Genomic DNA, 15,501 nt, shown 5'->3' on the forward strand with positions numbered 1-15,501 from the left:
ATATTCTTACCACAATAAAAAAAATTTCCCCTCTTGCAAACAGTTTCAATTATTAATTCATTGTTGGTAACATAAATCCTTTTATCTCATATGGTGTGTAATTCATGACAATAAAAGAATATCTACAGTTAAGTGCTTAGCAGTAAGTGATTGTATATAGTCATACTAAAAACTCCCTTCACAAAACACCAGAGTACACTATGCAACTGCCAACACTAATTGCTGTTGTTGTTGTTAAGTGCCGTCGAGTCTGTTCCAACCCATAGCGACCCTGTATAGGGTTTCTGAGGAGCAACTGGTCAGCAGAAACTGCCAACCTTGCAGTTCAAATGGCTTTGCAGACTGCAAAGACTGTGCATTAATCCACAGCGCTACACCAGGACCAACACTAATTGTTGTTGTTGTTAAGTACCTGTGGAGTAGGTTCCGACTTATAGTGACTCTGCACAGGGTTTCCGAGGCTGTAAATCTTTACCGGAGCAGAAAGCCTCATCTTTCTCCCGCAGAATGGCTGGTAGTTTCGAACTGCCGACCTTGAGGTTAGCAGCCCGATTCGTATATTAGGTCTCATAAATCACAGAAATTAATTTAGCCTATTCCAAAACTTGATTTCACATTGGAGATCATTTCAAAATAGAGATAAAAAGGCCTACTCAACTTCTATTACTGGGTTTTGTTGTTAAGTGCCATTGAGTCGGTTCCAACCCATAGCGACCCCGTAAAGGGTTTCCGAAGCTGTACATCTTTACAGAAGCAGAGTCATCTTTCTCCCATGGAACCACTAGTAGTTCAAACTGCTGACGCTGAGGTCTACCAGAGTGCCTTATATCACTGGGTTGTTGTTAAGTGCCGTCGAGTCAGTTCTGACCCATAGTAACCCTGCATAGGGTTTCCAAGGAGTTGCTGGTGAGCTTGAACTGCCGACCTTGTAGTTCAAATGGCTTTGCAGTCTGGCGCATTCACCCACAGCGCCACACCAGGACTCCGCGTAGCTATATGTATAAAGACCAAGTAAAAGTGATGTGAAAACTATCATATGAAATTTCAAGATTTGTTTACATGGAGTACCACTGCAAAAATGGAGCAAGGAGGGGAGGGCAGCACCCTACAATTAACAATATGCTCAAATGGGAAAATGAAGTCACTATTAAAATCCTTAAAAGTTAAATTTAACAATAAAAACAAGTATTATGGGTCTAAGAAACAAATGGTATTTTCTCAGGAAGAATGTCTAGATTAAAACTCCAGCAGGAGGCTCCTCAGCACAATATCTTTAATTCACAGTTATTTCTATCTAGATCTGTCCTAATGTTTTCAAGCAGGTTTGTGTTTTCTAGTTTGGTCAAATACACAAACTCAGTAGTACTTGTTGCCAAGACAACCTCCCAAATAAAAGTCAGAACCCTTTCTGAAGTTAACATTTTCAAATAACAGGAACAAAAGAGTAAGCCAAATCTAATCATGCTAAAGTAATTAAAATGAATAACTGATTTTTAGGGAAAACATATTAAGAAATTTTTCAGAAATCAAATCTTTCATTACAAAGGAAAGATATGGAATTGTCACAAAATGTGATTCAAAATCTGTCCTCCAGCCTCATTTCTGAGTTATATGCATAAACTTTTCCCACAGAAAGTTCTCTCACACGTGCAGCATCACGAAAATTTACTCTTTATTCCCAATTAATGTGGGCACTATTTTGCCCAAGCCTTTTACCAGAGTGACTATTAATAAAACTGAGTTATAATCATGATTCCTTTCTGGTCCTATAAATCCTTTAATGAGAAGTACAAAAAGCACTGGCATGGCTCAAATATAAAAGCCATAAATAACAGAAAATGTCCAGGCCCTAAATAACCTGTAAATAATTACTTCGATTTTAAAAAATAGAGAATTAAGTGTACTTTAAAATAAAATAAACATAATACCTCAAGGACTGCTGTTATTAGTTGTTGTCTACTCAGTTACGTTAGGGAGCTCTGGTAGCGTAGTGGTTATGAATCGGGCTGCTAATCTCACAGTCAGCAGTTCAAACCCACCAGCTGCTTCACAGGAGAAAGATGAGGCTTTCTGCTCCTGTAAAGATTTACAGCCTTGGAAACCCTGTACAGGGTCGCTATGAGTCGAAACTGACTTCACGACTCATAACAACACCAACTCCATTATGACATACATATTAGAATTCAATGAAGTAGTTATAGAGAACATTTTCTCAAAAGCAACAAAAATGATCAGAAGACACCCAACACTCTAGCATAGTCTTCTTTACAGCATCAAATTATTTACACATTTATTCATATTTACAGAGTCCTTTCCCACATACGCTCAAAATACGTTTTAGAATAAAACCTCAATTCTGTTTTAATTATTTTAATGTAATAAATTCTATTTCATTATTACCCTTAAAGAAAACCATTAAAAATTATGTGAACATGGCATTTACATTGATGAGTGTCTTCATCTACAGCCTCAGAGTCATTGTTCGTGTGATTGGTAAATCATTCGTAGTAAAATACCCCTTTCTTCTGTTCACTCATTCAACCTTAAACTATATTCTCTTCATTACTAATGCAATAAAGTCAGTATTATTAAAATGTTAACTTCTGGGTCTACAAAATAGGCAAATGAAGAGTATTTTTTAAATGTTAATTTCTGGGTCTACAAAATAGGCAAATGAATACATAGACACACAGAGACCAGAATTTAGGATTCTGGTGCATACAAGAGGTATAATCTAATACAGCATGAGCCACCCTCTGTTTTCTCATAGCCCTCTGCTGCACTGTATCTCAGCCAAAGTGACAAGAGTTTTCCTTCCACCACAAAATCAAAACAGAAATCCTATCATCTGACTCTTAGTCATGCCCACACATTTACTGGTCTGTTTTTCTTACAACAGAATGTCTTTTTCCTTTGCTACACTGTTTCTAAAGCATTGGCCCTCTTGGTGTCTACATTCTACTATTTCTAAGTGTAGAAATTAGAAAAACTTTGCAGACTAATTGTTTGGGGGGGGCGGGGAAGAGTGCAGAAACTACTTTCTATATGCTTTCCAAAATCACCTCATTAAAGTAAAGCATACATCATTTTTCTACTTTTGTTCCTTTTAGATTTTTTTTAAAGTCATACTCATTCCTGAGAATTAATCAGAGTAATAAAGATTTTCACATTAAAAATATTATATCCAAACAAATAAACTTTGGTAACTATTACAGAAAAAAAGTCCTGGTATGGCGCTGTAGGATAAGCACTGGACTGCTAACCATATGATTGGCAGTTCAAACCTACCAGCTGCTCCTTGGAAACCCTATACAGGGTCACTATGTGTCAGAACTAACTCAACAGCAATTAACAACTACAGAAATACTCTTTTACTCAATACCACTGAACTTAATCCCTATTAATGCTGAAATGGCAAAGAAATCTATCTTCATTGGAAGGTGGTCACTTACCACCTCCCAATACTCCCATGCTTCAAAGCTCCAATTCAGCTTCCCTGAAGGGAAGAAGTCTAGGGAACTCGGCCTGGAACTAAAGACCTCTTACTCATCTTGGTTCTGCTCTTCCCACTCTAACCCTCCATTTGAGGACCTGTTGTTGTTTTTAAGTGCCATCGAGTTGGTTCCAACTCAGAGTGACTCTATAGAGAGTTCTGGAGGCTTTAAAACCTCACAGGAGCATAAAGCTTCATCTTCCTCCTATTGAAGACCTTGTGGTTTGCAGTCCATGGCTTATCATATGGAGCTTTTACGCTCCCCATTTGAGGACTAGGGACTTCCAAATTTTCCCCCCACCCCTTCTTTCCACATTTAATGACTTTATCAGTATAATATTCACTGGAGGTAGAGTTGAAAATTCAAGGGATTTATAGTCTAATGAAGATGCCAGATATATAAGTATCTAATAATGGTACAGTAAGAAAATGAAGGGATTAAAGGATGCAAAGGAACACAGAAGAGAACATAGATGTAGGTAGAAGTGCTTAGTGCTACTATTCAACTTGTAGAAAGTGTTCAAGAAATAGCATTGTAGACACACAGCAGTATCCTCTTTAGACAAGCAAAAAAATGCATCAAAACTAAGGTTTTCCTTTTGAGAAGGAACCCACTAATCAAATTAAAATGAAGTAAATCACTTGGTCCTAAAAATGTTTTTCACCAAAACCTGTACTGTAAAATGCCTTCATCTGCACTAAGAACACTAAATATGCAAACTTTGGAAGTTTAAAAAGTTTCTGTTAACTGATTGAGTATTTAACAAAAATCACATGTATTAGGGAGAAATTATATACACATATACACATCCTGCATAATTTCTGATATAGTAAAACAAAAGACAAGCTCAAGGCTACTATTACAAAACCAATTTTACCACAATGTAACTTTTAGCAAAGCATCCACCACCTTCTCTGTGAATCCACTGGTTTGCTGAACCATTAATAGAATGCTAGACAGTACTTAACAACAACAGGTTGTTAATGGAATTATCCCTACTCTCTTGTCAATCACAGAAGGTGCAGAAAGTAAAATCCAAGCACTAAGACATACCATAAATTTATATTCCTCTTATTTCTAACAATTTAATATTTCAAAATCCACTGAAAACATTCTTACAGAAGTGATAAAGTATTTTTGAAAATTACAGATACAGATAAACATATAGCAGCATTACACACTCATTCAAAAGTAACACAGAAACAAGACACTTAACTTCATGTATACTAGTAAACAAATGTCTCCAGAGGCTTGGGGAGTTTGTGGTTCTTTCATGTCCAATCATTACTGACCATAGTTATTACAATAAAATCTAAACCACTTACTTGCCTTATAAAACTGCATCACTCCTAAGGCCAGCTCAATTTTTTCTTAATATTCCATGTAAAGAAAAGGTCCTTTATAAAAAGTACTTTCTTATAAGTAATGTCCTGAGCACATACATAGCATGTTTGTTCACCCAAGAGCATTTAAGAATCTATTCTATATTGATTGTGAACAAACTTTTCCAGGAATGCAAATTTTGCTCTCAATACTTAAACAATGGGCTACAGTTTCATAAGCATTGTTCATGTTCTATTAGTCATTCTGTTGTAAATTTCACTTAAAAAAATAATAAGAGGACTGTACTGTGTATAAAGCATTTGGAACATAAAAGACTATTGTCAGAATATTTGCAGGATCCCCTAAACAGAAAAACAACCCTCAAAGACATGAATTTACAGTTCATATTTATATTTTTAAAACTTTGTCAGACCCTGTTGTTTCATTTTTCAAAAATCACTAAGAAAAAAATTATAGCATAAATGATCATATCATTGTGGCATGTGACTGGCAGAGATAATAGATTACATTTTGCATTCTTCAAGTAAACAAAGGAAAGTTGAACTACAGAACAATCTTCAAACTGGCACATGTTAGCACTTAGTTTGAAACTCTGTACAGTCCATGGTACATGTGACTCAGGATTATATTATTGTATTTCTAAGTCTATAAACTATATTTCCTAAGCTAAAAATTAGTATATATTGTTTGATTATGTAGCAGCAAGTCTGAAAAAGCAGGTCATATAAAAATTATGTATAAGTCTTTTTTTTTTTTTTTTTTACCTTCACAATACTGTTTCTTCAAAGAAGACCCAATCTGGAAATGCAAATAGATGAAACAGATTAAAAAAAAAAAAAAAAAACAGCCAAATTATTCTAGCCAAAATGAATGTAACCGGTGAATGAAGTAAAGATTGGGCATGTAGAAGGCACTCTGAATCCCACCACCAACCCCCAACACCCTCAGCAGCTCCTCAAAGGAACTTTTCATAAACCCTTTCAAATATCTGTTTCAAACCGGGGTTTCAAACTGAATCAGTCATGGCCAACGAAGTATAACTGGAATGGACCCAAATTTTGAAATCTGGGTGATCCAGAATACTGGCCAAAACAGGAAAAATTATGTGTCAAAGACCTGGATGGGAGACTCAGAAGGTATAGTGAGCCGTTCAGCAATCTGATGCAGGAGACTGGATTATTGCTAGGACCGTAGACAGTAACACATTCAGTATGGCACTGTCAGCCACCATCTTTGAGCCAGGTACAATTGTTTTTGACTGGGCTGTCAAGAGATCTCGTTGCTATGCAACACACATGGTACTGTTGTTTGCTAAGAAGAAAGTTTCCAGCAGGGCTTGGACCTGTGATCTTTCCCATTCCAGCTAGTGTTCCAATTCACCCACATTTTAAACATTTCATTCTGTTCTGGTGTCCCTTTGTTGGTCATGACTGAACTAGTTCAAAGCCCTGATTCAAACTCAGATTACTGATTGTTTTTGTTGTTATTAAGTGCCTCAAAGTCATTCCAACTCATAGTTACACTATAGAGAGTTTCCAAGAAGTAGGTGGTAGGTTTTAATGACCAACCTTGTGGTGAAAAGCCCAGAGCTGATCCTACAGCACCACAGATGGGATTAAAATGTATATGGATTCATAGGGGGAGAATTCTTTAAATATCAGCTTAACTGAAGGATCTGTCATAAATTGGTCATATTATTATAGATTAAAGCATAATACTCAGAAATTACATTTCTTTTTAGAAAGACATACTTCCACCTCAAACTGAACTATGAATGCAGGGAACTGAAAGAGGGAAGCTGACCTATTTAATTAATGTTTGCTTACCAAACACTTTCACCAGTGCAAGTGTGAGGGGTCTTCAAAAAGTTCATAAAAAACTAGAATTAAAAGATACAGAGTTTTTTCATGAACTTTTGGAAGCTTCCTTATATAGATAACACACAGGCAATTCATGTCTTGGTAATCTCTCATGCTATTTTCTCACCCCATTATGCAAATATTAATTCATTATTAAAATAAAAAAAATTACATTTCCATTCCTTAGGCCACACCTAGATATATTTCTGCTTTGTTTTTCCAAGATACAGCAAAACTTATTATTTCTAATAATCTATCACTACCCTGTCAGACTAATGAGATAAATGTTTAAGCATTTATGTCAAACTCATATAAGTGATGTCAACTCAGGTTTCTTTTTCAGGGACTGAGTTAAAACATTCACTATTAAAAAGATTCTGTTTCTTTCCTAGCCTGGGATGTTAAATTAAAAAAATGTAATGTATTGCTATCACTTACTGATTATGAATACTGTTCTATTAATATTCTCAAATATTCCAATATTCTACTACTTAAAGATTAGAAATCTCTTTATGGTTGTTAGAAATCATAAAACAAAAAGAGACTGGTTTTGTCTTTGGAAGGCTGTGACACCTTTTGTTTTCTTGTCTATATCTGTATCTGTATGATGAGAATGAGGAAAACATCACTTTTTTGTGTGTTTCACAATAATAATACTTCACATTTGCATGTTGTTAAGTGTTGTTGATTCAGTTCTGACTCATAGTAACCCTGTATGGTTTTTCCAAAGAGCAACTACTGGGTCTGAACCACAAATTTGTGGTTAACAGTTCAGTACTTATCCAACAGCACCATACCAGGACCCCATCAGCATACCTCTTTACAAATGTCAAAATGGGAGCATACACATCATCTTCCATACGTAATGCCAACTCTAGGGCTAGACTCCTCATATTGAATTCTGGTTCTACCACCTAGCAGTTGTATGACCTTGAAAAAATTAATTAATTTTTCTTGCCTCCATTTTCTTATCCGTATATGTAGTAATAATGATAATCTTCATACCTTGTAGGATTCTTTAAAAAATTAAAAGAATTAATATATGTAAAACACTTAAAACAGTCCTGTTGTTATTGTTTCGTGCCACTGACTCTGTTCTGACTCATAGAGACTCTGTATAGGATTTCTGAGGTTATAAATCTTTATGAGAGCAGAAAGCTTCATCTTTCTCCCAGGGAGCAACTGATGGGTTTGAACTGCTGATGCTGTGGTTGAGCGCTCAGTGCTAATCCTACATCACCACCAGCACTCCTAAAGCAGTACTGTTGTTGTTGTTGTTAGGTGCCATCGAGTCGCTGCGGACTCATAGCGACCTTATGTACAGCAGAACGAAACACTGCCTGATCCTGGGCCAACCTCACGATTGTTGCCACATTTGAGCCCACTGATGCTGCCACTTACCCAATCCATGTTTGGTAGGGTGGCGGGTCAGAGAAAAAGAGTAAGACCCCCAGCGAAATGGACTGGGAAAACAGTTCTAGTACATGCTAAAAATTACATAGGCATAAGTTTATGTAAGGAGCTCTGGTAGCGTAGTGGCTACGAATCGGACTGCGAACCACAAGGTTAGCAGTTTGAAACTACCAGCTGTTCCATGGGAGAAAGATGAGGCTTTCTGCTCCCATAAAGATTTGCAGCCTCGGAAACCCTGTACAGGGTCGCTATGAGTCGGAACCAACTCTATGGTACATAACAACAAAAACAACGTCTATGTGGGTTCATGCACCAGACTGCAAAGCTGTTTGAACTGCAAGGTCAGCAGTTCAAGCTCACCAGACGCTCCTTGGAAACCACAGGGTCACTATGGGTAGGAACTGACTCGATGGTAATATAAACAACAACAACATTTATATTACTGTCACAGTCATCATGAATCTGGGTCTCACGAAGATTCTGTAAAGGTGGTGGTGGTGGTGGTGATGTGCCGTGGAGTCAGTTCCGACTCATAGTGACCCTGCATAGGGTTTCCAAGGCTGTAAATCTTTACAGGAGCAGAAAGCCTCATCTTTCTCTGGAGGAACAGCTGGTAGTTTCGAACTGTTGACCTTGCAGTTCGCAGCACGATTTGTAACCACTACGCTACTGTTTTTATTGTTGTTGTTGTGTGCTGTTGAGTCTTTTCTGACTCACAGTGACCCTGTGGAGGGTTTCTGAGGAGTGGCTGATGGGTTTGAACTGCTGACCCTGCGGTTAGCAGTCCAATGCTTATCCTACACAGCCACACCATAGCAGATATCATATTACCCTTTTCCCAAGTAAGGGTCCCAAGGCTCAGAGAAATCAAGTGACTTATCCAGATATCCAGAGTCATATTTAAAAACAGAATCAGAACTTAAGAACCCAGGACTAAGAGAGAAGCAAAGCTTTTCAAGATGTTGTTGTTGTTTAGTGCTGTCGGGTTGATGCTGACTCATAGCAACCCTGTATAGGGTTTCCGAGGAGCGGCTAGTGAGTTTGAATCACCAACCTTGTGGTTCAGAGAAACCTCGAGGAAGAGTGCTTATCCTACTGTGCTTATCCATAGTTCAATATATTTCTAAAAGTCATCACTACTACTCTTTTAAACATTTTAACATACAAATAATTAGGTAATACATGCTGATAGTCATGTTAAGAATAAAGCCTTCATCCACAAAAATAGCTGCATCTATTTTAAGTATTTCAAGAGTAGTATAAGTCCACCAAATTTCTAAAGAGAAGTAAGCCCTAAATAATTGTGCTAGAGCTGTGTGCCGTGGAGTCGATTCCGACTCACAGAGACCCTGTACAGGGTTTCCGAGGCTATAAATCTTTATGGGAACAGAAAGCCTCAACTTTCTCCCATGGAACGGCTGGTAGTTTTGAACTGCTGACCTTGAGTCTCGCAGGCCGATTCGTAACCACTATGCTATCAGAGGCTCCTTACTGAATAATTAGTATAGCTATAAATAGTACCTTGGTGGTACAGTGTTTAAGCACTGGGCTGCTAATTGGATGGGTCTGAACTCATCCCGAGGCTACTTGGGAGAAAAGACCTAGTGAGCTGCCCCCTTAAAGATTACAGCCTAGGAAACCCTATGTGGTAGTTCTACACTGTCACATGAAGGAAGTCATTATGCCTCAGAGTTGATTCCAGAGGACATAACAATAAAAGGTAAATCTATCATCGACTTTCAAATATTTAGAATGTATGCAATAACAAAACGTATACCCAATAAGACTTTGTTACTTCCAAGTTATTATAGTGATGGATAGTAAAAACAGCATGACATTTAGAACCAAAGCTCAAATTCTAGTTACATCTCTTAAAGCAGGGGTTCATTTGTTCATCTGTCAAATGAGGACCTATAGTAGTTACCTCACAAGGTGGCTATGAGAAACAACTGAGATGATATGCAAAACAGATTCAAAACCATAAAAATTACATCAAAACATGTTAACATCACTAGCTTTAAATCTTCATGGCAACAGAAAGCCTTATCTTTTTCCCTGAGAGTGACTCGCAGGCTTGAACCATGGACCTTGTGATTCACAGTTCAATGTTTATCACATGGAGCCACCATGCTCCCAGTTCACCCATATAATCCTTTAATATTATAAATCGAAACCTGAGGTTTTTTTCTTCAGTTCTTTCAGCTGAGAAATGCTGAGCATGTTTTTCTCCTTTTGTTTTCTAACTCCACGTCTTTGTACATTTCATTATAATACTTTACTGTGTATTTTTGAATAGTCCTTTGAAATTTTCTGTTCAGCTGTTTTACATCATCATTTCTTCCACTTACTTTTAGCTACTCTACATTCAGGAGCAAGTTTCAGAATCTACATAAAACTTCTATATTTAGACAAATCTCTTAATATTAGTTTTCCACACAAAAAATGAGAGATTATCTAATAGTTCAAGTTCCTTTTCAGAGCTATTATAATTCTGAATCTAGAGGTACAAAAAGAATAAAAAGACTTAATAGAAAGAAATTAAATAATTAAACGTCAAATATACTTATTAGAAGTAAGTTATTTAATCATGCCAATTTGAAAAAAAAATATTCAAATTAAAATATCCAGAAAAAATAAACAATGACAATTTATGATTAAACTTATTAGTGATCTGAGAGTTACAGAATTATTTCAAAATTGGCATCTACAATAATGTGAGATTAATATTGTTATGTGAGTATTGTAACAGCAATGTAACATATATAATACAATATGAAATACACATAAAATTATATTAAAATTAATGCAAATGCTCATAATTCAGAAAATATGTATTTTAAATATTTTAGTCCCTAGGCGATATTTATTATGAGTATCAACTACCATAATTTGTTGTTGAAATTGTTAAGTGCTGTCAAGTCGATTCAGACACATAGTGACTACCATAATGTTGGTTGTTATGTGCCGTGGAGTCGGTTCCAACTCACAGCGACCCTGTACAGGGTTTCCAAGGCTGTAAATCTTTACGGGAGCAGAAAGCCTCATCTTTCTCCCGTTGAACAGCTGGTAGTTTCAAATTGCTGACCCTGAGGCTCGCAGCCCAATTCATAACCACTACGCTACCAGAGCTCCTTGACTACCATAATACAGTACTATAAATGCAAATAAATTTATCCAAACTATCTGGCATGTTCTTTAAAGCATCAGATCCTGTATAATGCAAACAAAACCACTCCTAAGAGTTTAAGTTAAGGAATCCAAAGGCAACACTTAAGTTTTAATAGTAAACTATTCATGTCGTTGATTTGTGTGCTGTCAAGTCACTTCTGAGTCACACTACAGGACAGAACAGAGCTGCCCCATCTTGTTTTCTAAGCTATAATCTTACAAGCTGAGATTTCCAGATCTGTTCTCCACAAAATAGGCTAACCAAGAACTTAACTATCATACCACCAGGGATCTTCGAAACTATTCATTGTTGTTAAGTGCTGTGGAGCCTGGACTCACAGTGACCCTCCATAATGTTTCCAAAGAATGGCTAGTGGATTTGAACCACCAATCTTGTGGTTAGCAGTCCAGTATTTATCCTACAGTGCCATGCCAAGACTCCAAATTATTCATAAAAACCACTATTTACAAAGTACTAAAGTAGTTACTGCCATGACAAAATGAAATCAGTTCCTAATTTTGAGAAGCTTCAAGTTCAAAGGAGCGAGCCACAGAAACAAAACAAACAAAAAAAGTTTTTCTTTTATTTGGACTATAGGCTTTTCTTTTATCCTCTATTGTGATTTTAAAATCAGAATCAGTCACATAACTGAGTAAAGATGAAGAAAACAGTACATGTTTTCAAGATATAACCCATGTGATTTGTTTTAGGAATTATAACCTTTTATGTAGTTTGAGGTGATCTTCTATGTGTGTGGTTCAATAGACATTAAACACAGTGAAGCTGTCTGTCCCAACAAAAATCACAACCATTCCTGGTACAGAACTGGGAATTAGGAGACCAGCTCTGGCGATAAATAGTTCTGTGACTTTGGGGGCAGTAAAACAACTTGTCTTGATCTTATATAATTTATTGTGCCTTTTAGGAGTTACTGAACCCACTGTCTCATCTGCAAACTCACAGAATTGAATGTAAATCTAAAAAGCATCTGGATCAGTGGTTCTTATTGTAAGTGTAATTTTTTTTTTTACCTATACCTAGTGATTCAGAATGTATTTGACCATCCATCACAGGTAACAGAAATGCAGGTGTTCCTCTTGAGAAACACCAGATTATGTCTAATATCCTTACAGTATAAAATGATGGTATAACTGATTTAAGTACCAAGATCTTAGGAATTCAAAATCTAGCATAGTATGCAAGGCACAGCAGATGCTAAACAAGTATTATAGAGGGGGAAAGTCGAAATGGAGAAAAGAAGGAAAAAGGAAGGAAGGTAGGAACGGGACTCGAGACCAGGAGGGAAGTAAGCTAACTGGTCATATTTTTGACTAATAGAAAAAATGGAAGTAAAACTAAAACTGGATATAATATGTAATATGCATCAGCAAATGAAAAGTAAAGGTTTCACTTTCTACACATAAACAATTTTAAAAATAGCATAAGCACTTGTCACTGTCTTCCCAAACTAAACAGTAAAATACTTAGGAGGAAAAGGAAAAAAAGAAAAACCAGTACAGGGAAGCCAAAAGAAGTCTAATGGAAAATTACCAGATGATTAAAGCTTAGTAACTTTTCCCCAGGTAGAAGAGAATATAGGATTTTAAGAACTAGGGCATGGAACCATGACTGACGTGTGTAGTCACTGATTAATTATATGCATAAATTTCATTTGGGAAAATATATCTATCCCAGAAATAATTGCTGGCAATATTAACTTTTGTCTATTGTTAATTTTTATTTTCCGATTCACTTACATTATAATTTTTGAGATGTTTTATCTTCACTTCTGGTGATCTTCAAATGTCAATGGCTCTTAACACATTAACTGTAAACAAACACAAAGGAACTTAGGGGAATTCAGATATTTAAGGAACCCTACAATAAATTAATCTAAAGTATTAAAGTCTGGGGAGGATTGGCATCATGTTTGCATGTTTACTTGCTTCATAAATTACCTGTCAAAAATGCAAAACTATTCTGAATGAAAATTATAGTATCTTCTTAATCAGCAAAGAAAAAATTTCATTCTACCTTTTGTTACAAGAATAAAACTAGAGTAAATGATCTCCAAATATGGACATTCTCAATTCACTAAGGTATTGTGTATCAGCTTAGTAGAGTATGACAGCTGGTCAAGGAAGCTCACGTCCTTGTCACTACCACCCAATCCACTTGCCCTGGGACTGCTCTCTACCAAGTTTGGGCCTGAACCTGGAATGCCAGATCTTCAGGCATGATCAGTTCTTTACAACACATGGACTCTACATTAAACAGACTTGGGTTTAAATGGAAAAATTGCTTTCTCTACTCTTCCATTTATTTATCTGTGACACAATGATCTGAGAACAATAATACTGTTTACAGAATACAGCTATTACAAGGATTACATGAGAAAACGTATGTAAGGGACTTAACACCATGGCCAGTATATAGTAAACACTTATAAATGTTAAGTGCTATTAATTTATATTATTCACATTACTAGTATCACTACTATTAATTTAGAGTCCTGGTGTGGCACTGTAGGATAATAAGCATTGGACACAAGGTCGGTTTGAACCACAAGGTCGGCAGTTCAAACTTACCAGCTGCTCCTTGGAAACACTACACAGAGGCAACAATGTGAGTTGGAACTGATTCAACGGCATTTAATAAAAACAACAACTATTAATTGATTTCTATCACTTAAATAACAATGTTCCAATACAGAGCCCTCATACAAGGGAACTTCAAAAAAATTCATAAAAGGATTCCATTATTTTTTAATTCCATTTCCCATGAACTTTTTGAAGCCCTTTGATATAGAGGAGATTCACCCTTATTTTTATGTGATTCTGTTTTTAGGTACTGCCTTTGGTTAAAATGGTCCAATATCATTTGAATATGGTCCAATATCAGTAACAGAAAACATCTGCATCACAAGACATTTTATTTGGGGGCACTTTGGCTCAGCTCAAGAAAATTAATGCTTGCAATCACTAATCTGTCACTTAGTTGTTGGTAAGTACCACTGAGTCAGTTCTGATTCATACCAACTATCCAAAGTTATAGAGACCTGGTGTGGTGCTGTGGGCTAATGCGGCAGACTGCAAAATCGTTTGAACTGCAATGTCAATGGTTCAAGCTCACCAGCTGCTCCTTGGAAACCCTATACAGGGTGGCTACGGGTTGGAATCGACTTGACGGCACTTACCAACAACAACAATCCCAACTTATTACTTACTTTTCTACTACACAAGCTCCTAACAAAGCCCTATTTGAACAACTGCTCACTTGTTGCTATCATCAAGGCAATTTTGTTGACAAGGGAGATGGTTATACTTGTGACTCATGTCAATTAAGACCCCTGAGACTAACAGATAAAACGTTTATCAATTCAGAGAAGGCTTATCTCTATCTGCCCTCTCTATTCATTCCCAAATGATTGAACTACCTATGTTTGAAATTACATGGCTAAAATATCACAAACTCAAATGACACTAAAATGTATAGGACTCTGTTTTCTCAGAATTTTTACTGAAATTTTTAGATCAAGGCTATAAGAACTAATATAAAATACTGACAAAAGTATTCATATATTAACCTGGCCTGAAATGACCACATCTGTTCTTAAGGGGGCCATACCCTTAGAATTGAAATGACAGAAAGTATCTAACTAAAAGTTGATGTAATATTCTAGAGGAAGAAGAATACATGGTTTAAAATTGGACTCTCTGGAAAGGAGCAGGCAGAGTAAGCCTCATCGATTCATTCCCATCACTACTTTACCACACCATTCTTTGACTGCTTCAAGTAAATAAAAAACTAAATAGTATAACAGATCATTTTTTGCTTGCTTTCTATTTGTCCTTTACTTAATAATATAGCAATTTTTACATTTTATCACTTTTCATTTTATGGCCCTAAATTCAGATTATGAAAATCTGGCCCAATATAATACACATGAAAGGGAAAGGTTAAACAGCTTCAGATTTTAGAATATAACCTGGTGCTGTCAAGGTGATTCCCATATACATCCATGAGAGACAGACAACTGCTCCATAGGTTCTCCAAGGCTGTCAATCTGTACTGAAGCAGACTGCCATATCTTTCCCAAGTGGAGCAGTTGATGGGTTTCAACTGCTGACCTTTAAATTAACCACTGAGTGCTTTAACCACTGTGCCACTAGGGCTCCTAGTGTACAATACACCAGGATACAATTATCTTGGGGGGGGGGGG

The 15,501-nt window shown here is 36.5% G+C and overlaps 1 protein-coding gene across 2 annotated transcripts in view; it reads right to left on the reverse strand.

Annotated features, from left to right (window-relative positions):
• Positions 1–15,501, reverse strand: part of MTMR2 (myotubularin related protein 2) — a 100,277-nt gene that overhangs the window by 66,628 nt on the left and 18,148 nt on the right. Inside the window, exon 2 of one of the 2 annotated variants that reach the window (XM_006833750.1) lies at positions 13,037–13,107. The exons of the other annotated variant lie outside the window; for it this stretch is intronic. The gene's annotated coding sequence lies outside the window, so the exon portion shown is untranslated. The remainder of the gene's footprint in view (positions 1–13,036; positions 13,108–15,501) is intronic. 2 annotated transcript variants of the gene reach the window in all.

The sequence above is a fragment of the Chrysochloris asiatica genome, unplaced genomic scaffold (assembly GCF_000296735.1).
Source record: "Chrysochloris asiatica unplaced genomic scaffold, ChrAsi1.0 scaffold00008, whole genome shotgun sequence".
NCBI classification, from domain to species: domain Eukaryota; kingdom Metazoa; phylum Chordata; class Mammalia; order Afrosoricida; family Chrysochloridae; genus Chrysochloris; species Chrysochloris asiatica.